Genomic DNA, 27806 nt, shown 5'->3' on the forward strand with positions numbered 1-27806 from the left:
GATCGAATTATGTAGGCACTCCTCCAGGTGACCTGATTATTGACCCTGATTTGCTTGCACAAAGCTTGTGAAAAGTTAGGCTATGGCTGCGTACACATTACTGTTTACAGTGGTACCTCGGGTTACATACGCTTCAGGTTACAAACTCCGCTAACCCAAAAATAGTACCTCAGGTTAAGAACTTTGCTTCAGGATGAGAACAGAAATTGTGCGGTGGCGGCGCAGCAGCAGCGAGAGGCCCCATTAGCTAAAGTGGTACCTCAGGTTAAGAACAGTTTCAAGTTAAGAATGGACCTCCAGAACGAATTAAGTTCTTAACCCGAGGTACCACTGTACTCTGGTTCCAGTGCATTCCCACTGCTCATTTTTGAATCTGTGTACACACACAGCTACCTGGGTCCCAGCTCTATACTGTAGTTTCTAGTGAAATACTGTGTTTGGTGCAGTTCTCTCCATGCTAGTTTCAATCCAACTTGAGCACCATATCCTTATTCAAGTCACACTGAATCCCAGGTGTGTACATGTGAGAAACCTGCCTTGCTTCCAGATTTTTGGGGGGCAGGGAAATCAACCAGGGAGTTCCATCTGGTGAAGACATCACTGCCCGGTCTCCAGCCATTAGTATGGGCATACAACAGGCGACTTCAGTACTGATGTGTACAGCGAAGGGCAAATTCTTTTTTTAAACTCTCTTACTTTGCTTCTTTGATATTAACAATAACAACAATGAACAATGACATCCAAGGAGGTAGTTATTTTAAGAATATTGTAAGAATTGGGGTGTATGGGGTGTTAGGGGAAAGGTAGTACCTCTGGTGGGCGACATGCCATGCTCCTTCCGGAGTAGTTTGTCCACCTTTGGTCCCCACCCTGCACTCAGCTCTCACCTGTGGCTCCTAGAAGCTGTCGGCATGTGACACACCCCATGAACAGCTTCAACTGGCCAGCTAAACCAGGAGAGGGTAGCTGATGGATCTCGCATTCTCAGGGACTTCCCCTGCATGCAAAGACATGCTTTGGTGGATTGAGCAGATGAGATGAATAGGGGCCCAAAGGTTAAGAAGGCGTTTTCTGCACATGCTGTAGAAGGAAGTGAGGGGCAGATGGGGCCCATTAACCTGGGAAGGTAGCTCATCTGTTGTTGCTGTTTAGTCGTTTAGTCGTGTCCGACTCTTCGTGACCCCATGGACCAGAGCACGCCAGGCACCCCTGTCTTCCACTGCCTCCCACAGTTTGGTCAAACTCAAGCTGGTAGCTTCGAGAACATTGTCCAACCATCTCGTCCTCTGTCGTCCCCTTCTCCTTGTGCCCTCAATCTTTCCCAACATCAGGGTCTTTTCCAGGGAGTCTTCTCTTCTCATGAGGTGGCCAAAGTATTGGAGCCTCAGCTTCAGGATCTGTCCTTCCAGTGAGCACTCAGGGCTGATTTCCTTCAGAATGGATAGGTTTGATCTTCTTGCAGTCCATGGGACTCTCAAGAGTCTCCTCCAGCACCATAATTCAAAAGCATCAATTCTTCGGTGATCAGCCTTCTTTATGGTCCAGCTCTCACATCCATACATCACTACTGGGAAAACCGTGGCTTTAACTATACGGAGGTAGCCCATCTAGGAAAAGTAAAACTCTGATGCATTGTGGCGTATCTTTGGGAGAAGAGAAGGCTAAGGAGTAAAGCCTACACAAATCCAGAGTGGAGTCCCAAAGATTCTTGAATGGCAACTTGTAACCGCCTTCCAGCAACTCCTGCACCCAAGCTGGTGCCAAAGGTATTGCTCTGCTTTCCTTTGGACCACATCAGCAAGGCCAAGAGGTGGGTCTTGTTGTATGGGCAACCTCCATACACACTGACCAGGCTTGCGCCCAGTGGTCACTTAGTTCCTGCTATCACAGCAGTTTGACTTCACCCCCAGAGGCATACTCCATTGTCTCTCGAGACAAATGGACAAGGTGCCATCCAACCGTATTAGGGACTCTACTCCACTTCACTTCCTCAAGGGCAAAATGACTAGCAACAGTATGAAACTATATTATAAACTTTCCCCAAATTTTAAAAATTAAATAGTAAAAGCAAGAAACTGAGGGGTGGGGAATTTCCAGGATGCAGCCTAGGAATCCGGAGGCCATTTCTGGACAATGGGTTGTATTCAACGAAGTCTTACTCAAGAGTAGACCCATTGAAGTTAATGAACATAAGTAAGTTATATTAATTTCAGTGGGTCTACTCTGAGCAGGACTAGCATTGACTTGTGAATAGATCTTCCTGTTGGAGTAGCCAAACTGTTCATCCATCTTTGTCAATGTGTGTCGAAAAGCCGCAGGTCACTGCAGTGATCTGACATGGATCTTTGGCATGGATCCTCTGAATAGGACTTTCCAACCTGCTTATTGAACATTCTGTCAAATTTGTTACAGAAAGATTAGGCAACAGTGCATCAAGCAAGCATTGCCCCAAACTTTCCCATGCATTTTCCTGTCACTTTCATTATAGCAAAAAGTCCAATATTTTGGGAAGTGGCTTTGTAGTGCAATAACTCCCAATCAACTCTAATTGTGTGACCTGAATTTGCTGGTATGTGATTGGATTCCATCACAAAATAGCAACAGTATGGAAGCACCGTAAGTCTCAGTTTCCCACCCATACAACGACAAATAGGTTACTTCTAGTTCGTAAGACTGTTGTGAGGGTGAACAACATACAAACGTTATAGCAGTGTATGATGACAGGTGCTTTGGAGTTGCTTAATAATATTTCTCCTCCAGGAATATTACTGCTCAAGTGGATCCCTCCACGCAAAATACCTTTTGATAGAAATTACCATTTTCAGCAAAGGCAGGGCTTTTTTTCAGGGGGAACTCGCATGAATTGCCATTCTAAGAGAACAAGGGAGGTATTCAAGGAGAGTTTCGGTACCTCTTTTTCTAGAAAAATAGCACTGAGCAGAGGTATATATGCATGGAGATGAGGCGAGAAATTGTGTATTTGGGAATATAGAAGGAAATAATCCACATGCTACATATGACAATTAAAAAATTATCCCCATGTTCCTAAAAAAATAAAGAATAGGGAACCTGTTTTGGGAGGGTGTATAGGATGTGATAAAATAAATGTGGCAGAGTTACTGTATCAAATTAAAACACATATCTTTTCATCAGTAACACTTGACCAGCCCTTAACATTTACCGGAGCCAATAACAAGCGATTGCATGAACATGCCATCTCTGTTCAAGACTCTTAATGGCCGATTAGCAGTTGCACTGTACCATGACCTGAGTTAAAGCTACTTCTGCATCTTGCCTTCAACGTAAAAGCATCATTTTAACAGGCCAACATGTAGATATAGAGGGAAGCTATGGTATTCCGTTCAGAAGCATGTAACTGTAATGGAAAAATTAAGTAGCAGAAGTTAGTAAGTTCAGCTAAATAATTTATTCCCTGGTATAGTATCAGCTGAAAAATCTGTTAGTAATAAAAACACATATGGAGAAGCAAGTGCACATGAATTTTTGATTGGCCCCAAGCATCCTTTAGAATATACCTAGCCTTCACTGCCTCTGTTAGCTAGGAAGCAAGCAAATGCAGGGGTGGGAATGCATATAGGGATTTATTTTCTTGTCTTTTAAAATGAAGAAATTAAAACAAGCTGTTCCTGCTCAGGGCTCCTGTAAATGGCAATGCTGCCATGCTGCCAATGGGTTGTTTTAGGCATGCTTCAGTGATGACCTTTAAACAGCTAGTGAGGTCAAGTGTGTCCTTTTTAATCGGTCACTGGGAATCTTATGCATCTACAGCAACATTTTTGTGTGTGTTGCATGGGGGGCTTTTTCAAAAATGCTTCCAAGACGATTTTGCATCTTTAAGACTGTTGTAGTGCACCTCTCTTACCAACTTTAAGAGCACTTTAAATTGATTATACAACACATGTTCAATAAAAGCACCCATATGACAGAAATTTCAAGAGATTTGCACTTGGTGTGACTGTGGCTCCTTCTGATAACCTCTGGAGACAGACACTACATTAAATTAACTGCTTGACATGGAGAATACTGGGCAACACTTGCTCCACACCAAATGGATGTGTGCATAGTATATATATTTTCCATATACACAATTATATATATATTAATATGGTACAGGCAGATGTAATGTTAGAGAAAAATAAATGGCAGTTCCTCTGCATTCTAAAAGGTGACAACTGCTGCCTTGGCACTTACTTCTCACCAGTATATTTTGAGATGGGGGAAAAGCATATCTCACTCCCTCGTATTTCAGACATGTTCTAGGGCTGGGGGTCGGGGTAGGATCTGGGGGGAAATTCCCTGGTTCAAATTTCATTTCTGTCAAAAATTTAGTAAGGCTGTAATCCTAATGCCACTCAGCTGGGAGTAAGCTCCCATCAAATTCATTAGGATTTACTTCTGAGTAGATTGCACTATAGTTTACTACAGTGCTTCAAATGTGCTATAAAGGTGTACTATATACTTACCCCAAGTAAGCACAAAGGAGGCATTACAGGTAGTGTCAAATAAAATGAGTTAACACATCTTTAATATTGTTTCTGCACATCCAAAACTACTGCGAATATTCTCCAGTTCTGCCAGAAATTTACAATTTGGGATTTTGTTTTAATATTGACGTACTCAGATACAAACACTTTGCAAAAGCCATATATGCTACAGTTCCATATTGGTAAGGTTGACATAAGTATAGTATGATCATGTATCATGCATCTTTATTCAGAATTAAGTCCCAGCATGTTCAATGAAGATTACTCTTCGGTTGCAATCCTAGATTGAGCAAACCCCACTGAACACAATGGGAAATTTATTTCTGAGTAAATATGTTTAGGATTGTGTTGCAATAGTAATCTCCAGAAAACTCTTGTAAATAAGAGACTCTCATTCTCTTTCTCTCTCTCTTTTTCTCTCTATATAAAACACCTTGCAAAAACACAGAAAAATGATGTGACTTTACATTTTCTAGTAACCGAGCTTTTGGAAACTAAACTGTATATATATTTTTAAAAAATATGTTGACAAAATACCATTTTCAGAAAATCTCAGGTTGAGCTGAAAAAAAATGGATTAAAAATGAAGTCCTGAAGGGTTGGTAATGAAGATTATTTTTTATACATGTTCCATTTTCAATCCTTATAAGGATACTTGAAAGTAGTTTTCATTCAAGATACATTTTAATTGGTTGCTGCTAGAATTTTGTTTCTCCTAGAATAGAACATTTGTAAGTTCAGACTATCCACTTTAATTAAATAAAGTGCTCTGAAAGCATGGATTTTGTGGCTGCAGCCTATGCAGCCTATTGAAGATGGAGTACTTGGATTAGAGCCAATTTAGTCTTCCCAACAGAAAACTGGCATTTGGATCAGACTGCCCATAAAATTAGAAATACGGGGTTTTGCATTGTGCCTTTATCTTCTTTCTTATCTATCCCTGCTACCTTATCGCTGGCAGTGCCAGAGCTTCATGCAGAGAGGAAAATGACAGATTTCAGTTGTGTTGTATAAAGTTACAACCTTTTCCCCTGTCTTCAGTGCTGCTTTGAAAAGATGCATAAAAAGAACATATTAAATGGCTGTGGCTTTTCCTTATAGGAAAATGCAGTGATGGGGGAAACTCTCCATTTATCAGCCTATTATCCATTAAAGGCACTGGAGTTTCCCCCACTCTAGTGACACCCCATTAGACTAATATGGGTAATAGCCTTCATGCCCCGTTGAATTTTTAAAAGAATGGCAACTTGCTTGTGCACTATAGTAGAAATGACCAGGCTTGAACAAGAACAAAGACCCCCAGGATCATGGAAATTTGTTGTTATTGCCACTTCTTGTGTAGCTGCCTAGCACAAGGAGTTATTCCCTGTGCTTGATATGTGATGATGAGTGAGGAAAGGTCAGTATTTACTTTTCTCTCTGTCTGTTGTCACTGAGTATGATTGTCTTCCATAAACACGGTTTTAACAGTGGGTCTATAAGTGATTGTGGAGGCCAGTTCTGGATCCACACGTCCTTCCACAGTGGGGACAGCTGATCCTGGTGAGGGTTTGCCAAGCGTGCCTTCCTCTTAGTGCGTTTCTCCCTTTCGTCCTGAGTTCGAGCATCTTCAAAGCCCATGACACCCTCGGTAAAGGCTGTTCTCCAACTGGAGTGTTAACAGGCCAGCCATGAATCTGTATAAAGAAGTCCAAAGACAGTGTGAAGAGTCCTTAACAGTCTTTGTATGGTATTGTTATATCTTTGTGGGGTGTCCTGGCTCCCTTTCTAATTTCTGGACTCTGCTTCTAATTTCTGGGTTCCAGAGGTAGAATCTTGCATGTTAAAATATCAGCCAGTCTGGCTTCCTGATGTAGTAATCCCCTGCAGAGATGGGCCATTAAAATAACACAAAAGGGATGGGTGATGGCCTACTAAGAAAGCCATCAGCAAAGCTAAGGCTGTACCAGCTGGGAAATGGGTGAAGCCCTCCCTGAGGTCAGAGTTAAGTAGAACAAAGGCCAGTAGTAGAGTTTTCAGGACCCTGATGTTAGGAAAGATTGAGGGCACAAGGAGAAGGGGATGACAGAGGACGAGATGATTGGACAGTGTTCTCGAAGCTACCAGCATGAGTTTGACCAAACTGCGGGAGACAGTAGAATACAGGAGTGCCTGGCGTGCTCTGGTCCATGGGGTCACGAAGAGTTGGACATGACTAAACGACTAAACAACAACCACGAAGAGTTTTCAGGTTTTCAGGAGTTTTGCCTTACATATGCTGAAACAAACAGTTTGCAAGCTGGAGGAGGAGGGTTGTCAGAACAATGTGGACTGTCAGTTTGCATCCATGACTGTGGCCATGAACTTCCATCCTAGGTTCAGGTTGTATATTTGTGTAAATAAACCATATATCATAGAGACACCACAGTCTCTGCTGTTTCTCATTTCCAAAGGAAACACAAAACCTGAGTAGGTGCCTGGACTCCTAGCTGTGGTAATCCTAGCACACCTCATGAAACCAGAGAGAAAATGGTATCTCGAACTCTGTGACATTGTGTGGTTTTTTTTTAAAAAGAACACACAGTAAAGTTCCTCTGAAATCTTATTCTTGCAACATTTAAGCAGTTCTAAAAGGAAGCTGTTCTGCTTTCCAGTAACGCTAAAGTAAGAATTGTTGCAGAGCTCAGTATTTGAATCAGAGGTTCAAATCTCAGAATGGACCGGAGGTAAAAATATATATATGGACAGGAATTCCTGAATGACACATACAACAGGAACTTTTAAAGTATGGTGTTTCTTTATTGCTCAAGAAAAGAAGCTAATTTGCAGGAGGGGAGGGAGACATCAATTCAAGCACATGATTGCAATTATGGAGTGACTGAAGCTTAACCACATGGTCATATTGACTGTGTGGGAACCTTTACTCACACAAGCATCACCCAGAAATCCGGATGGTGTATCACCTGATTGTGCCCAGCTCTGAATCCCAATGTTGCTCAGTTACCAGCTATAACGATAGGAGCCCCTGGCCATATGGTACTAATGAGTTGTGCTCCAGACATATGGCTGCAATGGGGAAAGATATGAATCATCTCTAAGTGTGAGTTGACTGTTAAAGGGGGTGGGTGGGAGAGTATACATCCTTGACTACTCCACAAACATAATTTGTTTTAATTAATTTTGCTACAAGCTTTTCAGCATTTGGAATCCACTAGAGGGAATAATGTGTTTTAAGCTTGATAATGCTGAGTTTTATAGGGCCAGTGCAGTTCCATCTGGAGAAAAATGGTTCACAGCCACATCTGTGACAATGTGGACTGTGGCAGTTTTTTGTTAGAGAATATGACGTGCAATGGAAAGTGTGTTTTCAAACGTAACATGAAAGAGGTGTCATAATGACAATGATGTGTATTTCAAAAAAGCAAGCATCATTATTTGTAAGGAACAAATTAATGAAACAGAAGGAAAGCTAAGCCAGTATTTAGAAGTTGGAGAGAGAGAAAGTCTCATTTACAGGTAATCTACCTCATTATAGGCATTTCTGTGTGCTGCTCTGGTTCGCCAGAAGCGGCTTAGTCATGCTGGCCACATGACCCAGAAGCTGTACGCCGGCTCCCTCGGCCAATAAAGCAAGATGAGCACTGCAACCCCAGAGTCGGTCATGACTCGACCTAATGGTCAGGGGTCCCTTTACCTTTACCCCATTATATGTTTAAAGAGTTGGTGGTGGTGGTGGCATCTGTCTGCCTCAGGAGAGAATGGAAGAGTGCACCTTCGGGGGTGAAGTCAAGCCTGACTTTTGGTCTCCAGGCACTGAGGTCATCCACAAGACATTCCCACATGGTGGGTTTGATGTTGCCAGCCCCCGTGTCTCATTTGCAGACATCTTTGTAACACAGAGTCGGTCTGCCAATGGGCCTGGTGCCGGAAGCCAGCTACCCTTAGAGCACGTCCTTGGAGACCCTGCCATCTTCCATTCTGTGGACATGACCAAGTCAGCATAGATGTCACTGAGACAAGAATGTGAACATGCTGCAAATGTGGGCTTGGGAGCACATCTTTGAGACTCTGTAAAAACAACTTCTCAGGGCAGCCATACAACAGAACTAAAAACAAATTTAAAGTACCTACAATAAAGCAGATTAACAGTAAAACATAAGAATTCGAAGATTCCTTTTACACCGCATTACCTGAATTTATAGAACTGTGGCCTTTTGATCACCATGCCATGCTAAATTTTAAATAGTGGGGGAAAGCTGTATGGAAGAATACCACCCCAAGTTTTGTCATGTGAAATTACAATGCAAAACGCCTGTGATTTTCTAAGTTAACTGGATTGCTTACAGATTTTTTCCTGGAAGCAAATAACAGGGACATGAGCACTAAACTTCCACTGGATTCTGTTGATTTTCCAGAAGTGGCTTTTAGATCATGTGAATAATCACATAATATTTGAAAATTAACAGGTAACAAACATTGGGAAGATGGAATATTGTGCTTTCTACAGAAAGGGTGCGATCTGCTTTCCATTTGGACCAGAGCCTCCAACAAAATTGACTTTTGTCTGATTTATATGACCACTAGGTTCCTGCTGCCCAGTATGAATTCCTGCATATGCCAACTCTCACATGTGCAGCTGTTAAGTTTTTAAGCCTACATATGTGACGGGGGGGACGACTATGTTGTTGTTTTATGACAAAAAGGGTGTGAAGATGAGAGTGAATGCACCAGTTTGTGGTGAGACACAAAAATTATAATTTATAATTGGTGGTTGTGATGGCTGCATACAACCAGGCAATGGGTAAGGAATTTATATGTGCAACAATTCAGGTAGCCATCTGAGAGTCACAGAATTTCTTGGTTATTTCAAAATAAGATGGACACTGAATTGATAGAAAGCGGAACAACTTCTCCCTCCTCCAAATTTATCATTCATTTTTTTGGAGATTTTTGCAATCAAATACAACCTGCCTCGCAGCCTTTCCATTTAACAATCAACTTCTTTATATTGGGCAAGACAAGCTAAGTGAAGTTTACTTGTCCCATAATACCCACTGCCACATTCTGATATATTTTGCAAATTGTAAAGCAGCACTTTAAAAAAGGTTTAATTTTCAAGGCAATTGGTTTGATGGATGAGCTCATCTGCAATACCTAAGAATCAACCATAATAAAATTACAGAAGATGGATTGTAAAACTGGTCAGTTAAGAAGCCAGGCATAAGCAGCTAGGATAGTTAAGCACGGAGCTTGGGTATTTCTGTTGGTGTTATTCTGGTTTTTGTTGTATATGTTCAGAACCTAGATTCTCTTATAATTCTCAATATTCTGTACAGTAGCGTGTATCTTAGAGAGAAAGAAATATAGGACATGGAATTATTTACAGAAGACTAAACCCAGGAGACAATACAGCATTACCCTGCCACAAACATATGCATCCGCTGATGAAGCTTCTTGGTATCCCTGATTATCTGCTTGCAAAAGTATGTTTTCTTTTTAAGTAAAGCAGATTTATTTTCTTCCTTATGTCTTATACTTACAAAAATTGACATCTACATCTATCAACGTAGAGAAGAGAGCTTCATTTCCACTCCAGTGCACTGTTCTTCACACTATGGAGAATCCTTGCAGCCAATGCAGAAGAGTCAGACTGTTATCTGTACATGAAGCTGGAATCAATCTTGGCTCCCCCCTCTTAAAAACAAAAAAAAAAGCCTCAGCTTTCCAAGACAAATTAATTCTGACATCTTAATTATAAGCTCAGCAGAAAGGTTGGTGCGAGATTCATGAGCATTGAAGATTATCATTATATTGTCATTATTTGCTAATGACTGCAAGTGACTCCAGCACAGAATGGCAATTTATAACCATAAAAAAAACTCTGGAAATGCATATTATATTCTATTTGTTCCAAAGGAGTTCTTTTGCTATTATGCTGATAACAAATAACAGAAGCGACAATACTGCTTTGACATTGTTGCTTTACAGGCATGAAACACATTTTTGTTGTGGCAGCAGTCTAGAAAATATCTGTCAAGTGCTTGGTTATTTTTATACCAAATTGTAAATAGGGCATATTTTTGAGAACCAAATTAAGGAGACATCTCTCATTGCAGAGCTACTTCTCAGTTGACACAAACAGGTCTTAGCATCTGCATGAAACCAATGTCTGAGGCCATGATCTGGACCTAAGTGCTCAGGCCATTATCTTTCAAAAATGTGCTGAGGGTATTGCTAGCCATAGACTGTATATGGCAGAAACAGGTGGAAGTCATTGCTGGAGACCTTACAGTTGTTTCCCACTTAGGAGGTCACTGTAGCAAATAGGCACATTGATGTTAGCAATCCCTGCAAAAATGGATGGTTACTCCACAGACGGCTTGTGTGGACACCAAAAGGAGGTCCCACCACGTAGCTATGAAAGAAATGAGGAGGGCAGGCAGCAACGGAACAGGATTCAAACACTCTGCTCAAAGGCAACGTGGCCCAAATGTGGACTTCTCCAGCATTATTTCACATAAGTACGCAGCCAAAAGAGATGTGGCAGATTAACTAGAGATGAAGATAGATTACGGTGCAACAAAAGATCACTGAAAGCAGTTAGAAGTCTGTTGTTACTTTTATGCTCCCTCCATGCTTCTTCCCGGTAGATACACCTACAGATGAAGAAGAAAAAAAATCCTCTGGAAGATGAACCATTTGGTGAGCTCTCCAGGTGAGAGTGTATACGCTCATTGGAAAGGAGTACATGGCTGGAGGCTGTACTAATGAGGCAAGTTTACAGAGGTGGAGGCAGTTGCACTTACAAAATGATGCACAAACTGGTGACTAAATGCATGGAAGGCCTGTGCTATGTGGCTGATATCCAATTGAGTAATGCTCAGTGCAGACCTCTTTATTGCAGTGAGTATGCTCAGCCTATGACTAATATTAGATATCACCCTGAATTGTCAACTGTTCTTTGAAAGAGGGAATTGGAGTAGGTGCGTTTTTTGTAATCTAAGGAGGGGGAGATACTGCACCCATTGAAATTCTTTCTTCTTCACAGTTATTAATGGCACAAGAAGACAAGTCATATTTGTATGTAGCTACTTTAACAGTAAAGGTATATGTGCAGTAACTACTGGAAACTGGAAGCTTGCCATAGTAGGGTTGAGGTTCAAGGGAGAGGAACCTGGTGCCTTACAGTTATTATTGGACTCCCAAGATCAATCAGTCCCAAGCAGCACGCTCATTGGTCAGGGGTGGTGGGAGGTGAGGTCTGGCAGCATCTGGAGGGTCATGGATTGCCCACCCCTTCTCTGGATCACCTGTCTCCAATGCAGCAACCAGGTTCCATATTGCCTTTCCTCTCCCCTTCTGCTGGGACCTGGATGGAAGCAATGCCCATCAGCAGGAATTTTAGCTTGAAGGGGTTAATTCCTGCCAAGTGCTTGTGTTAACTAGGTATTTCAATTCAGCCCTGGAGATGCTTGACTGAAAAGCTATCAGGGCAACAAACATGCTCTCTCATCTTTCTGTACTAATGGGCTCTTCACTGTACTAGCGCACAGTTAAAAAAAATCTGACAGTATCTCTGAAAATAAGCAAAGCATTCCTTTCCTAATTATTCAATGGGCTGCATCAAGTAAACATTAATAATTTAATCAATGTACTTTTGAGCTGCTTTTCTGTACTGAATTGCGTTAGAACAGCCAGAATACAGAAAGAGCTCCCAAGGGTTATCCTCCAAGCTTTGTATTTAAGAACATGTTTCTTGCAGTGAAGGCCACATCCCAAGAGGCCAGCTCATGACCATTTGACCTCCCTCTTGTGATGGTGCAATACCTCTATGGTAACTATAGTTCACTGAACCTTCCCTTTATGTAGTTCCACAGTAGCAGGAAGAAACAACTTATTAATCCACTTCTGGGCTGGCCCCCACTGGTAAGTGTCCCAGCGACAACAGTGTGGAATGTGGAACTCTGAAATTCAATAAAGGCTTTAGCAAATGAAGTAGATAATTGCTCTACCAAATGATGACTATGTGGTACAAAGTGTGGGGATATTATTGGAACCTTCTGCCTATACAGTGGTACCTCGGGTTAAGTACTTAATTTGTTCTCGAGGTCCTTTCTTAACCTGAAACTGTACTTAACCTGAAGCACCATTTTAGCTAATGGGGCCTCCTGCTGCCGCCGCGCCGCCAAAGCACGATTTCTGTTCTCATCCTGAAGCAAAGTTCTTAACCTGAGGTACTATTTCTGGGTTAGCGGAGTCTGTAACCTGAAGCGTCTGTAACCTGAAGCGTATGTAACCTGAGGTACCACTGTATATTCTTTAAATCTAATCCTTCAAAAACAACAACCCCTTTATCAAGGAATATTCTGGGATGCTAACTGAACTGGATAATATTCTATGTTTTGCCCTCTAGATGAGGACAATGATGCATTTAATTGAATGATTAAACACTGAATTATTAATAGAATTAACTGGTCTGAAGGAACTCAACAATGATACATATGCCACACTGCTCACAAACTAAGGACAAGGTGGAAACTAAGGTCATATTCCATCATGTTAGCGGAGAAGAACAGCGTTAGTAAGACTGAACAATTTCATAATAAGATCTAAACTGAGAGTAAGTAGTGACTTAAGAGTGAGGTTCAAATGTCATCTTTTCTTAAAAACTCACCAGGTGGACTAGGATAGACACAAGTCTCTTAGTACCTCATCATATGGCGATACCAGCAGTTTGCTTTACATGACTGTTACATGGATTGTGAAGGCCTAATTCTCACTGAAATAGTAAACTTATAGTCTGGGTTGTACCACTATTGGTGGACAAAGGCTCACATGACTGAATACAGATATAGATAGATAGATCATGATAGATAGATAGATGATAGATAGATGATAGATAATCAGCATGTCTAGGTTAAAGATTCATGTTCTAGCCTAGTCAATGTAGTGTCTTCCAGATGTGTTGGACACCATCTCCTATCAGCCAATAGCCAAGAATAATGAGAGCTGGAGTTCAACAAACTCTGGAGGCAATACATTAGCCAACCTTGCACTCTGCTCCATTAAAGGTTAGACCACTGTAAAGCACTATAGATGGAGTTCCCCTTAAAGGCAACCCAGAAGCTTCTATTGATGCAAAATGTGGCAGTAAGGGTTTTGATGGGAGCCAGGTGATCAGATCATGCTACACAAACCTTGCTCCAGCTACATTCGTTGCTTAATTTGCTTCCAGGTTCAATTCAAGGCAAGGTCCTTGTTGTTGGGGCTGTTAAAGCTGTAAAAGTTTGAGTCTCAAGAATTGCCTCCCACTCTCTTGCTGTTTCATCTTGTCAGTTGCTAAAAAGTGGGCTGGGAGGAGAAGGGAACTACTTATGGGCTGCTGGGGAAGTCAAAGCATATTTGTCAATGAGTCCCATGTCCTTGTGTTTCTCTGCGTTAGTTCCATGTGTGTGCAAATCTAAATGTGTGCATGCTATATTTGTGAGTGGGAGCAGCTGCCGCTCACTCATTTTTCACCTGAACAGTAGCAGGACTGAAAATCTGTCTTCAGTGTCTGGAACAACTTTTGACCTACGCAGTCAAAGTACACTTTACCTTTCTCTGTTGTTTCATTCATCCCTGTTGGGGCTCACGTTCAAACAGATCAGAGGCAGAGAACAGAGAGACACAGCTGGTATAGAAGGGAGTAGATTGGTTAGATCACAGTTTCTGTCTCTTCTTCTTGTTGGCTCACCTAGAGGGCTTGTGATGCTCTGCCTAGAAGCCTAGGTCTGTGGTCAAAGAAAGAAGAACCACATCAGCAGATGGATGTCTAAAAGTGGCCAGTTGACAGCAGGGGAGGGCAGAGCAGAGAGGAGAATGGAGAGGGGGCCTGCAGTGCTGCTTCAGTGGCCCACACCAGCAACTGGATTCTTTCTGTGTGCCTTGCACGGCCACCCGGAGGAGCAGAGGAGCAGCTCACAGAGTATGTGGAGGGACTGGTAGGCTCCTTGCTACTCCAAGCCAGAGTGGAGAGGCACAATTTTTGTGCGCCCGCCCCCCCCCCCCCGGCGTGGGCCCTTGGCGGGGGTCAAGTTGGCCAACCCCTAGGTACTCCCCTGCTCAGATGTAAAGTGATTTAAATGCAAATGACAACAGGACTCATTTATCTACCATTAATAGCTGTGAAGAAATAGAAGAAACTTGCATCTTATGGTGTCACAGTGGTGCAAGTTTCAGAAAAGCTGGGCCTCCCAAAATGTTCTGTTCCACAAACTTTTAGTATTTGACCCCCAGCCCCTATTGTGATGGTTTACCCTGAGTGTGTAATCTGTAATTGCTGCAGACATGCACATGGTGACTAGAATGCATGAAGATATGTTGAGTGGGACATAGAATCATAGAATTGTAGTTCTAGAAGTGACCCTGAGGGTAAAGCATCCATGACAGATGACCATCCAAACTCTGCTTAAAAACCTCCAAGGGAGGAGAGTTCACCACCTTCCGAGGGAATCCATTTCACTGTCAAACAGCTCTTACTGTCAGAATTGGTAATAGTTCAGAAAAGAGCAGTGAATATATATTTCAAGGTTGTTTAATATAAAAGCCATTTTCACTGCAGTTGAAAATGTAAAAATCATTAAAGTAATGGAATGTTGCTAGCTATGTTCTATAGTTATTCCTCTTGGTATCAATTATCCCAGTCACACAATTTCCTATAAAGGTACATGATTAAAATGCCGTTGTTGTTGTTATTATTATTTATTTCATTTCACCCTAGATAGCAATAAAAGTACTAAGAGCTGTATTCAAGTAGCTTATTCATTTGCAAGCTTGATAATAACAGGTAGGAAAGCAAAATAAACTTTGCATGATAAACATTTGGGAGGCGTGGGAATTGTCACCCTGTTTCCTTCTTGTTTTTTTTTTTTTTTCATTTTTGAGCAAGTAGGATTACTGTTTGGTTCTGTGGCATAATCATCAGCCCAAAAGCCAATGTTTCCTGGTTTTGGAAGGATTTTTTTCCTTCTTCAAATTATTGTCTTTCAGCAGAATCGATTTCCTTGATGCAATTGGAACAAACCATTTTGACCTGATCATCAATACACTTGGAGAATAAATTTGTTCATACTATGGAGTGTGTGTTTTGACAGTAGAGTGTAAGACTTTGCTTAATTGTGGTTCATAAGAGAGTAAGAAGAGCCCTGCTGTATCAGACTATAAAGGGCCACAAAGTTCAGCATACTGTTCTCACAGTGGCCTAACAGATGTGTATAGAAGCCCACAAAGAGGATGTGAGTCCAACTGCACTGCTGCCCTTGTGTTCTGCAGTGCAGGGGTGGGAGGTGGGATTTGGTGCTTTGGAGTTCCAAAGCCAGGACTTCAAAGTAGGCAGCAGGCACTGCTAAAGGGAGGGGGGTCCTCCCTTTCCTTTCAAAGGCATGTTGCTATCTACTACATGCTCAGCCAAATTGAGCAGCTTCAGGTGCACGAGAGAGCTCCCTGCAGAAAGCTGTCTCACACACCTGGATCAAGCAGGATTGCCCTCCTGTTGCACTGACTGATGGGGAAGGAATCCTGCTTAGCACTGCAGGCTGCTTTAACATGCTTTGCAAAAGCACTATTTTAAACAGCTTGCACTTCTCCTTTAAGGCAGTGGGCCAACGGCAACAGGGTGGTGTGGGAGACTCTTCTGAATGCCCAGTTGCATTTTTTTTTTTTTACCCCAGAGACTTCACTGATGATGGTGTTAGCAGCAAAATGATAACAATAAAAGCAGGCAAAGTTTGGGGGTGGATGGAAAGGTTTAAGGCCCTCCTTCTTCCCCAGACTGATATTTTGATGAGCATCTAGCAGCTGAGGTTGGGGCCTGTATGCATCTGTGTGCATGTGAGGGGAGTCCTCGGAAGTGCACTAGGCGCTCCCAACCTTGCACCAAGCCCTGGATCAGGTTACATCTGGGGATGAGGCAGCAAGATGTGCCTGCAATGAGCCTGAAATGTGGCTGTCCACACCCAGAATCCAAGAGTCTTATTTGCCAACCCAGGAAGTGCCCAGCTACAAACAAGGATTCACCAGGAGTAGAGGTCTCAAAAATAAGACCCTCCTCGCAGAGAGACCTCTGGAGAGATGGGTGTTGACAGGAACCAGATGAGGTTGGGTGGTAGTTCCAGCAGCATTAGCTCAACCCCCTCCCCAAGTGCTGGCCTGGAAGAGCTACTGGAACAATGTCTATGTCCCAGCTCCGTCACTTGCCTACTATTAGATCTCATGTCTATGACAAACCTGGCCATGGGCTGACTCTTTCCAGTGGAATCTGCTTGCTTGGACCTTGGACTTCCCTTGGATATTGCTATGGTTGCTGCCCCATTGGTGTTGCTGCTGCTAAGCTTCATGTTTACTCAGGAGCCCAGTAAGAACAGGACAGGTGGCTACACCCACTGCTGGCATGTGAACACCCCCCCCCAAAGGTGAATATGAGGCCAAAAACTGTTTTCTATCTGCCCTACAGTCTATTGTAACATGCAGGGATTGCATGGCAGACTTGTATGGGTTCTTTTGCTGAGAGTGGTGCATGGGTTCCCGAAAGGTAGAAAGTTTTGAAAAACACTGCCTTAGGACATGCGTGTTCTACTGCAAGAAGCAGCTGTCAGATTCAGACACTGACTGCAGCTTGAAAATACTTTGAAACCAACAAAATAACTCAGAGGAAATTACAAACAGCACGATAAAAAAAACCCTGCCACTTCTAAATGTTTGTTCTTCAGCATAAGAGGAGCCATATACTGCTACTCATTGGAGGGGATAGAACTTAACATTCATCCTATTACAGTGCTATGGAATAAATAGTTTCAGCAATACAAGTGGGTGTTGGTTGCAAATTAACAATTGATTACATATAAAACACTTTCTCCTAATAAAATGGAATAGCTAATTGATGTATTTTCAGCCGCTTTTTATCTTCTCAGCTCCATTTCAAACCCTTGCTTTGGTTTGCTCTTCTTGAAAGACTAGCAATTATTTTGCAGCAATAAAAAAAAAATCAATTGGCAAATTAGAACCATAGTTTGCCTTCAATCCTTCAGTGTTTCTATTCTCTGCCAACTGGAACCGCTCATTTGGAAGGGCTGAACAGATATTGAAATTTCTCCACTTCGTCACTGGCTTCAATATATGCAGTTCGTGGCAATGGGAAAGTGGGGACTCCTTGAAGAGGCAACCAGGGCTTATTGCAGGGTTCTCCCCTATATACAGTGGTACCTCGGGTTAAGAACTTAATTCGTTCCGGAGGTCCGTTCTTAACCTGAAACTGTTCTTAACCTGAAGACCACTTTAGCTAATGGAGCCTCCCGCTGCTGCCACGCCGCCGGAGCACAATTTTTGTTCTCATCCTGAAGCAAAGTTCTTAACCTGAGGTACTATTTCTGGGTTAGCAGAGTCTGTAACCTGAAGTGTCTGTAACCCGAGGTACCACTGTACATGAGAAATTTCAATGATTTCTTGATTCATGTATGGACAATGTGTGGGCATATTTTACTATCTGCTATGTGCCCAAAGAGAACCAAGGACTGCTTGTATTCAAAGACAAACTTTTTATGTGAACTAGTCCAAAGAGCTTCAGAGATAGTAACAGGTTCAAGTCTTTGAAGAATGAATAGTAATGAATATCAATCAAGATATGAGAATATATTGAAATAACTTGGAAGTCTTTTCTCTCAGAAGACAGGGACAGCGATATTTCTGCTCCCAAGTTCAAAGGACCCACAAAACCATAGGTGGGCTCCAGAGGCCATGACCCTCACTCATAGATTTGAGAGAGAAGAAACCTCATACCAACATATTCTCCATATTCTTTTTGTCCATAAGAGAAATGTGGTTTGGGCCATACAAGATCTAAACTTCATAAAGAAGAGACACTTTCATGCAGATATGCATCAGGAGGAGACTATCCATTTGACAGAGTCGTGGTTTTTCATATCTATTTTATATGTTTGCCTAAGACCAGGGTGTGCATTTGGCAGCCCTCAAACTAATTTCATGCAGCCCTCACTAATTTAAAAAGCACTCTGTAAGTTATCAAAGCAGCCCCTAGCAAGAGTGAACTTCCTTCCCTCCATGGCCTGCTGGGAAGAGAAAAGAGCGAGAGGGGGATGGCCGAAAGCAAGAGAGAGAAAAGCTGCAACCCCATCCACTTGTGGCTGTGACCCTACTATTGGCTTTGGACCTGTCCACTGGCAGCGTGTGGTCCCTGACAGTTTATCCCCAAGGGAATGCGACCCTTGACAGAGACAAGTTAGCCATTCCTACCTAAGACCAATCTACTGCTTGATCCCAAATCTTGCTGCAAAATCTGGTCCATAGACCAGGGGTTCTCAAAGGGTGTAGCAGGAGAGGATGGCAAGTGTGGTCGGAAGATTCAAGGACAATCAAAGAAACATTTAAACATTTCAGTGTAGCGTAGTAGAATATCATTATTTATTTATTTTGCCGAAAATGGAAATCTGAGAGCAAGAGCACCAGGTGATACTGAAGACAATCCTAGTTGTAATCTAGAATCGCTGTTTGAACTGAGTGCTGGAGAGGACTCATCTAATTCGACACCAGTAGCAGGCCCCAGCAAACCTTCCCCCGAAAAAGGTTTAGTCAAGAATATGTGGATAGCTATCTGAGTTTTGCTGTCACATGGACTGGAGGTGAAAATGTCCCTCAATCTATGTGTTTGATCTGTGGTGAGGAGCTTTTCCAATTCCAATATGTCCCCAAACAAGATGAAAAGACGTCTTGTTGTCAAACATGGAAATCTGGCAAACAATAATGTTCAATATTTTGAAAGGCTTTGGAAGAGCAGAAATGCCAGTGGTCATATTTTGAAAGGCTATTAAGAGTCTCAGATAAGATGCAAATTATATCTTACCAAGCGGCTGAATTGATTGCTTAACAGACAAAACCACATACAATAGCTGAAAAATTGATTAAGCCTGCCTGCAGCTTGATTGTGAAAATGTTGTTTGGTGGTGATGCTGAGTGACAAGTTATGGATATTCGTTTGTCTGATTATATAATTCACAGAAGAATAGTTATATATCAGCTAATATTGAGAAGTCTGTTTACGAAACAAAGAAAAATTCTAAATTTGCCATTTAAGTTGGTGAAGCTACCGACTTTAGTGGAAAAGCACAGTTGCTTGCCTATGTCAGATTCATCCACAATGATGAAAGAATTACACAATTTCTACTTTACAACAAACAAGTAAAACACATTAGAGGACAATATATTTTCTAAACCATGTCTGAGGGTTGTTTTTTTTGGGGGGGGTGATTTCCTGGGATTCTTGTATTGGAATTTGTACGGATGAAGTGCCATGTATGACAGGCAGTGTGAGAGGCTTGGTGTGTCCAGAAGAGGTAGTCCCCTATCACATACCCTATCACTAGGGTAGTCCCCTATCACATTCTGAGAGGACTTGTGAACACACACATTTACAGACCTCTGTGTGTTCCACATGGTGGCACTCATCAAAGAGAAAAATCCAGATGTAATATCAACTCAGTGTTTTTTTACACTGAGAGTCATTAATCTCTAAGACCCTTGAAGCTGATTTGAAGTTGGTTCTCGATCAGACTGTGCTTCCTGGATTTCATCAAAGCAAAGCCACTAAAAACATGCAACTCTGCAAAGAAATGGAATCGAAGTATCAATGCCCAATCCTGCACTCTGAGGTTCACTGGCTGTCCCACGGAAAAGTTTTAAATCAGATGTTAGAGCTGAAGAACGAATAAAGAGAGTTTTTGGAACAAGAAGAGAATACGTTGTACCACCAACTGGGTGACAATGACTGGCATGCAAAGCTGGCATATTTGGCCAATATCTTTACCTGGTTGGACGAGCTCTTGCCATGCAGGGCACAGATATAGACAAACCATAGCTGTCAACTTTCAGATTTGAAAATAAGGGATCAGCAGCCTCGAAAATAAGGGATCAGCAGCCTCACCTGTCCCAGGGACAGTCTATGGGATATCTAACAATCTGGGATAGCAGCGGGAAGCAGCAGGAAATGGCGCTGGAATAAGGGAATTTCCCACAAAAAAAGGGAAGGTTGACAGCTATGAGACAAACTGCATTTTTAAAAAGCTTCAGCTCTGGTGTAGAAGAGCGATGCAACATAACCTCAAAATGTTCCCACTGGTAAAAAGTTTTAAGATGAGCAATGAATTGTATGGCCTCATACAGCAACGTATTGCAACACTAGTAGGAAAGAGTGATCATTACTTCTAATTGTTGTCTACATAAAATTTTGACTGGGTTAGAGACCCCTTTGCGAATTGCAGCTGTTCAGGACTGACACTGAATGAGGAGGAGGAAATGTTCTGTATTTTGAGTGATTGCACCTTGAAGATGAAACACGGGAGTATGCCACTGAACTCTTTTTGGATATACAATCAGAAGCAGTATCTATGCCTCTCTTCAAGAGTGTTGACTATTGTTCTGCAGTTCTCCGTGGCATATTGTTGTGAACAGGGATTTTCAACTCTGACAAATATGAAAGATAAGAAAAAAGACTTTTTGTGTTGATGATGAAATGAGCTTTCCTGGCAAAAGCAAGCTCACACCTCTCATTGAGTTTGAATACATACTTAAGGTACATATATAAGAGGCTCATTTATAGTTAGATTTTGGGAAGGATTCATGTTCTTATGTAGCTGCATTGTTTTATAGTATACTTTCTGGATGTCCTATGATCGTATTACAAAATAGTTGTGTTCCGTTTTCTAAATAAAGCACTGCCATGAGTTGTTTCTTCTTGTTTTATTCTGAAAGTGTGTCCGGGGGGGGGGGGAGTTTGAGAACCACTGCCAGAGACTTCTACGAAGGAAAATGGTATAAGTCCAAATGTACAAAGTTATTCAGAATCTTCAACTTCTGGATTTTAATTTTTGGGATTGCCCAGTTTGTTTCACTGGCTCCACTGAATTTCTGATATTTGGCATATATTCAGATGTCCCTCTTGTAATATACATCGGACTGACCTGCACTGTAACTTTTGTGAAAGTGCTGTGATAGCCATGCACATATATGTTCTGTTTATTTCATTTAGTTTAATGAAATGTGTGAAATGTGATAATGTGCAAAGCAGCTGCCAACATGGTACCCTCCAGATATTGTCCAATTCCAAACTCCAGCAGCCTCAGCCAGCTTGACCAGTGGTTGGGGATGACAGGAGTAGTAATCTATCAATACATGGAATGCATCACATTGGCTGCTCCTGTTGAAAGCTTTTGCCTACATATTTTCTTGACAATCGGAATGAATTCTAAGCAGGGACGTTAAGGAACTAGAACACGTGGCCTCCCATCGGGACCGTGTAGTGGATTATAGCTCTTGGGAAGAAATGAGCATTTACTTAAAGGTTCACATGATCCATTCCTAATCTCTGTGAATATGACAACGAAACCTGACAAGTCTGCCAAAGACTCCTTGAATCCCATTAATGATGTAAAACCAGTGACATGGCTCAACTGCTTAAAATGCAAGCCAGCTTCAGGTAGATACTGCTGGAAAATAGGCCATCACTGAGAAGGAAGCTGGAAAAGAGGATTTTAGGAAATGATGATCAGAGACTGGAAAATATAAGCATTCCTATTTAGTGTATTATTCATGTATGCAAACCTGAAATTGGCAGGCTTGTCCTTTAGTTTCTAGAGGTCTATTGTCAGAGGCAGGGACAGAACTATCTTTGTTTAATACATATATGACCACCACACCATTAGTCTGCAATGCAAATGAGATTGGAACTAATGGTGGAAAAGATTGGGTTCACAGGGTTGATTTGTTTGTTTGTTTGTTTGTTTTGCTTTTGTGAACAGGAAGATTAAAAGAATACCAAGTTCAGAAGATCTGTGCAAATAACGATATCTGTAGCCTTTATGCTATGATTTAGCAAAATGAAAACTCTCCAACTACGTTTTCCCCTTAAAGAGAAAATGAGACATATTGCTTTGAAAATGTTAAGTGCAAAGAAAGACATTGACTCCTGCTGCAACCACTCTATGATGACTTGCATCTGAGACTCTGCTGTCAGCTTCTGCCAGCTTTTATTGATGCAATATTGACAAAGGACAGAGGTGCAGTTAGGGGTTAGCGAAACCAGCCCCCACTGGGGGCCCAGGTCCAGGAAGGGGCACAAAATCACCCCAGAAATCTGTCTCCAGTTATATATATATATAAGGTTATGAGTTTAGACAAGAGCTGGGAGCTGAGCAGTAGGAGAAATGGCAAGGCACTACGAAGGCAGACCGCTGGAGACAGTGGATTGTATGACGTATATATGTGTGGTCACGTGATGCCACTGTAGTGGTAAGATTAAATGCATGAAATGTTATGGGGGAGGGAGGCATCAGTATAACTCTTTGCCAGCAGCACAAAGGACCCTAGATATGCATCTGACAAAGGATTGATCCAGTTCCTGAAAATGCATCTTTTAAAAGGCTTGATTCTCAAAGTTGGACTAAAATACCTGCACCCATATTACTGAGAAGATGAGAAGGGGCACTGAACTGCTACAATGAAAGTTTACAGCTGTGTGGTAGAAAGGACTTATATTGCTAAGGAAAAACACGTGCAGAAGGAAGAGAAGTGCTGGCAGATTGAACCATGGCTAATGAGATTAAATTGATGAAAAGCATATATTAACACAGGAGATCAAGAAAGCTGTAAGAGTTAAAACGTGGAGAATGTTTTGGCAAGGTAGCTGCAGAATTGTCTATACCCTAGGCAGTAAATATTCATAAGCAGGCAAGGTAAGGCATTCATGCATATTTAATCATTATGATCCTTGCATACAGCGTGTGTCATGGCCTGTGAGGGAACAGATTGCTTGCTGGGACTCTTCCCTCTGAAATACACAGTCTTAGGATTTGCCTAGAGTAAGGCAAGGACAAATATTTGTTTGTTTGTTTGTTTGTTTGTTTGTTACATTTAGATCCCACCCTTCCTCCCAAAGGAGCCCTGGGCAGCAAAAAAATGTGATCAAACATCTTTAGAACAATACCAGTACAGATGCAGACAGGGAAAGATCTCAACCTTAAATAGGTGCTGAAAAAACAACAGTGATGGTTCCTGTCTAAATATTCAAGGGGAGGAAATTCCAAAGGGTAGGTACTCAATTCCTACATTGTGCGGAACAGACTTCCTGATATGATGGTACCTGTAGGAGGCCCTCACCCTGATTGTGTAGTGAATGATTGGGTACATAAGGGGGTGAGATGATCTTTCAGGTTTCCTGGTTCCAAGATGTTGTTGTTTAGTCGTTTAGTCGTGTCCGACTCTTCGTGACCCCATGGACCAGAGCACGCCTGGCACTCCTGTCTTCCACTGCCTCCCGCAGTTTGGTCAAACTCATGCTGGTAGCTTTGAGAACACTGTCCAACTATCTCGTCCTCTGTTGTCCCCTTCTCCTTGTGCCCTCCATCTTTCCCAACATCAGGGTCTTTTCCAGGGAGTCTTCTCTTCTCATGAGGTGGCCAAAGTATTGGAGCCTCAGCTTCACGATCTGTCCTTCCAGTGAGCACTCAGGGCTGATTTCCTTAAGAATGGATAGGTTTGATCTTGCAGTCCATGGGACTCTCAGGAGTCTCCTCCAGCACCATAATTCAAAAGCATCAGTTCTTCGGCGATCAGCCTTCTTTATGGTCCAGCTCTCACTTCCATACATCACTACTGGGAAAACCATAGCTTTAACTATACAGACCTTTGTTGGCAAGGTGATGTCTCTGCTTTTTAAGATGCTGTCTAGGTTTGTCTTTGGGTTCCAAGATATATAGCACTTTATGCAGCAAAAACCAGCACCTTGAACTTAACCTGGTTGCTAATTGGCAGACATTTCAAGTATTTCAACAGTGAGGTAGTGTGTTGGTGATTTCTTGCCCCACTGAGCAGTCAGGTTGCCACATTTTGCACCAGCTGCAGCTTCCGGGCCAACTGCAAGGGCAGCCCCACATAAAGCACATTGTATTGATCCAGCCTGGAGGCTACCAGCACACAGGTTATCCTGGTCCAGAAATGACTGTAGCTGCCATACCAGTCAAAGCTGGTTGAAGGCACTCCTAGCCACTGAAGTTACTTGGGGCTCTAGCGAGAAAGATGGATGCAGGAACATCCTCATGCGATGAACCTGCTCTTTCAAGGGAAGTATGACTAGTTCTCACACATTCACAACTTTATTAACACCTTGTAAATGCCAGCTGCAATAAATTTCCACAAAATATGCAACCACAAACTAAACATGGAAGTTTAGAACAAGAACTTCTATAATATGAATTGAGAGGAGCAGGTGCATAAATTATAACCGAAAAGGAAGGTGAGAGATGTAAGATAGGTGGGTAGATACCATTAAAGAGTACAGTTTATGCTGTTATAGCAGGCATCCCCAAACTCGGCCCTCCAGCTATTTTGGGACTACAACTCCCATCATCCCTAGCTAACAGGAACAGTGGTCAGGGATGATGGGAATTGTAGTCCCAAAATAGCTGGAAGCCCGAGCCTGGGGATGCCTGCATAGGAATGTTCAGCTTTTCAAGTTTTACAAAATGAACTTTCGATATGATGAAAAGTTTTGTGTAACATGAAGTCTGTGCCACATTTTAGGAAAGATACTAACAATTTGGAACAGGTTCAGAAGAATGCAGAAAGCTGGGAATGTGGAAGCAAGTCTTACAAAGAACTGGGGTGTCAGGGCCCAGGAGTCAGATGCCTCTTCATTGGGTAATTGAGGCTAGGACTCCAAAGCTGATGGGGAAGGGCACCAGAAATAGTGCTATGAGGTGGTCAGGCCAGTGCTTGGCAGAAAGCCCGGGCATGTGGCATTTCCTTCCTCTGACTTAGGGACTCCAGAAGAGCCAGGAAGACCTGAGACTTCCCTACTCTGCTGCCATAGGAGGTTCCTGGGGAAAGGTGGGCTCCTTTAAGTAAATAAGCATTTTGCAACACAGGTGCTGCTAGCAATTAGGCTGCACCTGCTGCTGCTATATAAGAGCTCAGTTTCCACTTCTTCCTTGCTGCGGCAATTTCCTGGAGCTGTCGCGGAACCTTACTTTTTCTCTCGGCTCTGTCTTCCCTTACAATCAGTTTGAGACTTCCTTGCTGTGCCGCAAAGCAGCACATGAGTACGTTTAACTTGAAGAAGAGAAAATGGGAGGCACTTTTCAAATCACTGAAGGGCTCTCTTGCAGAGGTCTGAACTGGCTGCTCCAAGTTCAGACTGCATGGCACTCACAAGCCACTATTGAGTTCCTATACTGATAATTTAGCAGCTCTCACCACTATAACTAAGCCAAGTTTTACTGCTTGTGCAGCTGTATGGAAAAGCACATGAATCTGACCTTTGGAGAGTTTGTAAGTAAACCGGTTTTAACTTTCCAAATTTGTGGTATTTTTCTATACTAGGGGAAGAGGGGCATATTTTAAAGGTCTAACAGTCTATATTTCTGTGCGTATCTTGCGATTTAAAATCTCTCACCAGTGAGTACTTGCCCCAACCTTGGATCTTAACACCCAGGAATTCTCCTTTTATACCTATTTTTTTTCCTTGTCACCAACAGTTTTCTTCTTTTGTGTTCTAATGAATGCAAATAAGTTGTGACAGAGCTTGCTGTTGCAATGGTTTTCCTCACTTTCATGTGTTCATAGAAGCCATGGACATCTGTAAAGCATTATGGTTTATTCCTTTCAATGAACAAAGTGAAGCAGCTTCTGTGCCTCCTGCAATCCAGAAGTCCCCTGCCAACCTTAAATGGTGTGATTTTTGTAGGGGGCAGGATAGACATGTCCAGATCATGGGAGGTATCCTGTACTTTCTACTGCACTCTAGCAGGGATGGAGGAGAAAATTCAGTTTGGTTTGAGTCAAACAGCAGGGAAATAGCTCAGTTGGTTAAAGCGTGTTGTTAATGCCAAGGTTGCAGGTTTGATCCCTGTATGGGACTGCTGCATATTCCTGAATTGCAGGGGGTTGGACTAGATGATCCTTATGGTCCCTTCCAACTCTAGGATTCTATGAATCCACACTTCCCAGAACAATGTGCAAACTGCAAAACATCCCTGATTAGAAATACGCACTTCTACAGGAGGTTTTGCAATGCAGTTAGTTCTAAGATTTAAAAGAACCTGTCCAAATTGAATATATCGGAGGAAAGTTTGCATACAATTGTATATATTAATGAAAATGACATACGGAAATGCATGTTTATGCACTGGGGAAATTGCTTGTAAAAATGTGTACAAGCAGCATTCTGTAAAAATGTGTATTTTACAAAGGACTAAAATACTCATAATTTTTTTGGTTAAGATTTTTGTTTTTAAAAATGCAAATTGGTGCAGAAATGTGGAGAACTGAAGGATGGAAAAAAGGAGGAACAGAGAGAAACTGAAATTGACATATTCATCAATCCCTAGCAGTAGATGCATATTTTCTTATCTGAACACTGCAGAGATAAAGGAAAGCTGCAAGTGGTAGAATTTTCCCTTCTGTGCAGCTGTTAAAACTACAGCCCGCTTCATCTTTTTTGGAAATCCCACGAAAGACGTTTAAACAAAGCAGACACAGATCGTACTCATGTCCAAAGGAAAATAATACAAAGAGAGATGAGAACAAACAAAAACACAATGTCAAGGTGAAGTGAGGCAACTGGCAGCATAGAGATGCCTGGAGTGGAAATGTATGTGGATTATCGGTGGGCAAAGTCAACTTGTAGATTAGTTGCTTAACACAGTACTGGCTGTGTGAGATGAATAAAGGTTCTTTTATTTGGCGAGAGAGTATCTAGAAGATTTCTCCTGGAACGAGGTGAATGGGTGGGGGGTGGGGAAGGAGCTGCATGCTAACTCATTTACTTTTCTGGCTACAGACCTTCTTTAAGCAAGGGTCTTATTGGCTTATTTATAGTATCCTGAGACTGCAGATGGTGACTGCCCATCAGACATGAGGATTTTGTTCTTCTTTGCTGAAATCCTTAGGATTTTGTTGTTGCCTGTTGGAAGCAGATAAAGGGTCACCAAACAACCGGAACTTCAAGTACTAACTGAACTGCATTTCTTTTGGTTAAAATTAAATGTATAAATGTACTTGAGACCAGTCCATGGATGCATTACAGGGGTCAGAGTGACCCAGTCCCCATACGTTTTGGGATTATCCACTTTGATGATGGTTTTATAAGGGGTGCAGAAGGACCATTATTTGGCTAAACTGGAGGGAATCGGAGCTTACGGATTTCCTTAATACCCTGCCTACCTCTTGCTCTTTAATTAAAGCACTGCCCACATTTATTTGTGTATTTTTCAGGATTGA

General features: G+C 42.1%; 1 long non-coding RNA gene across 1 annotated transcript in view; it reads right to left on the minus strand.

Annotated features, from left to right (window-relative positions):
• Positions 1 to 8182: 8182 nt before the first annotated feature.
• Positions 8183 to 27806, minus strand: part of LOC310764214 — a 37263-nt gene continuing 17639 nt past the window's right edge. Inside the window, exons 2-3 of the long non-coding RNA XR_014549074.1 lie at positions 10025 to 10178; positions 8183 to 8494 (exon numbers count right to left, since the gene is read on the minus strand). This is a non-coding gene — a long non-coding RNA (uncharacterized lncRNA). The remainder of the gene's footprint in view (positions 8495 to 10024; positions 10179 to 27806) is intronic.

Source organism: Podarcis filfolensis, assembly GCF_964270895.1.
Source record: "Podarcis filfolensis genome assembly, chromosome: 6".
Lineage (NCBI taxonomy): Eukaryota > Metazoa > Chordata > Lepidosauria > Squamata > Lacertidae > Podarcis > Podarcis filfolensis.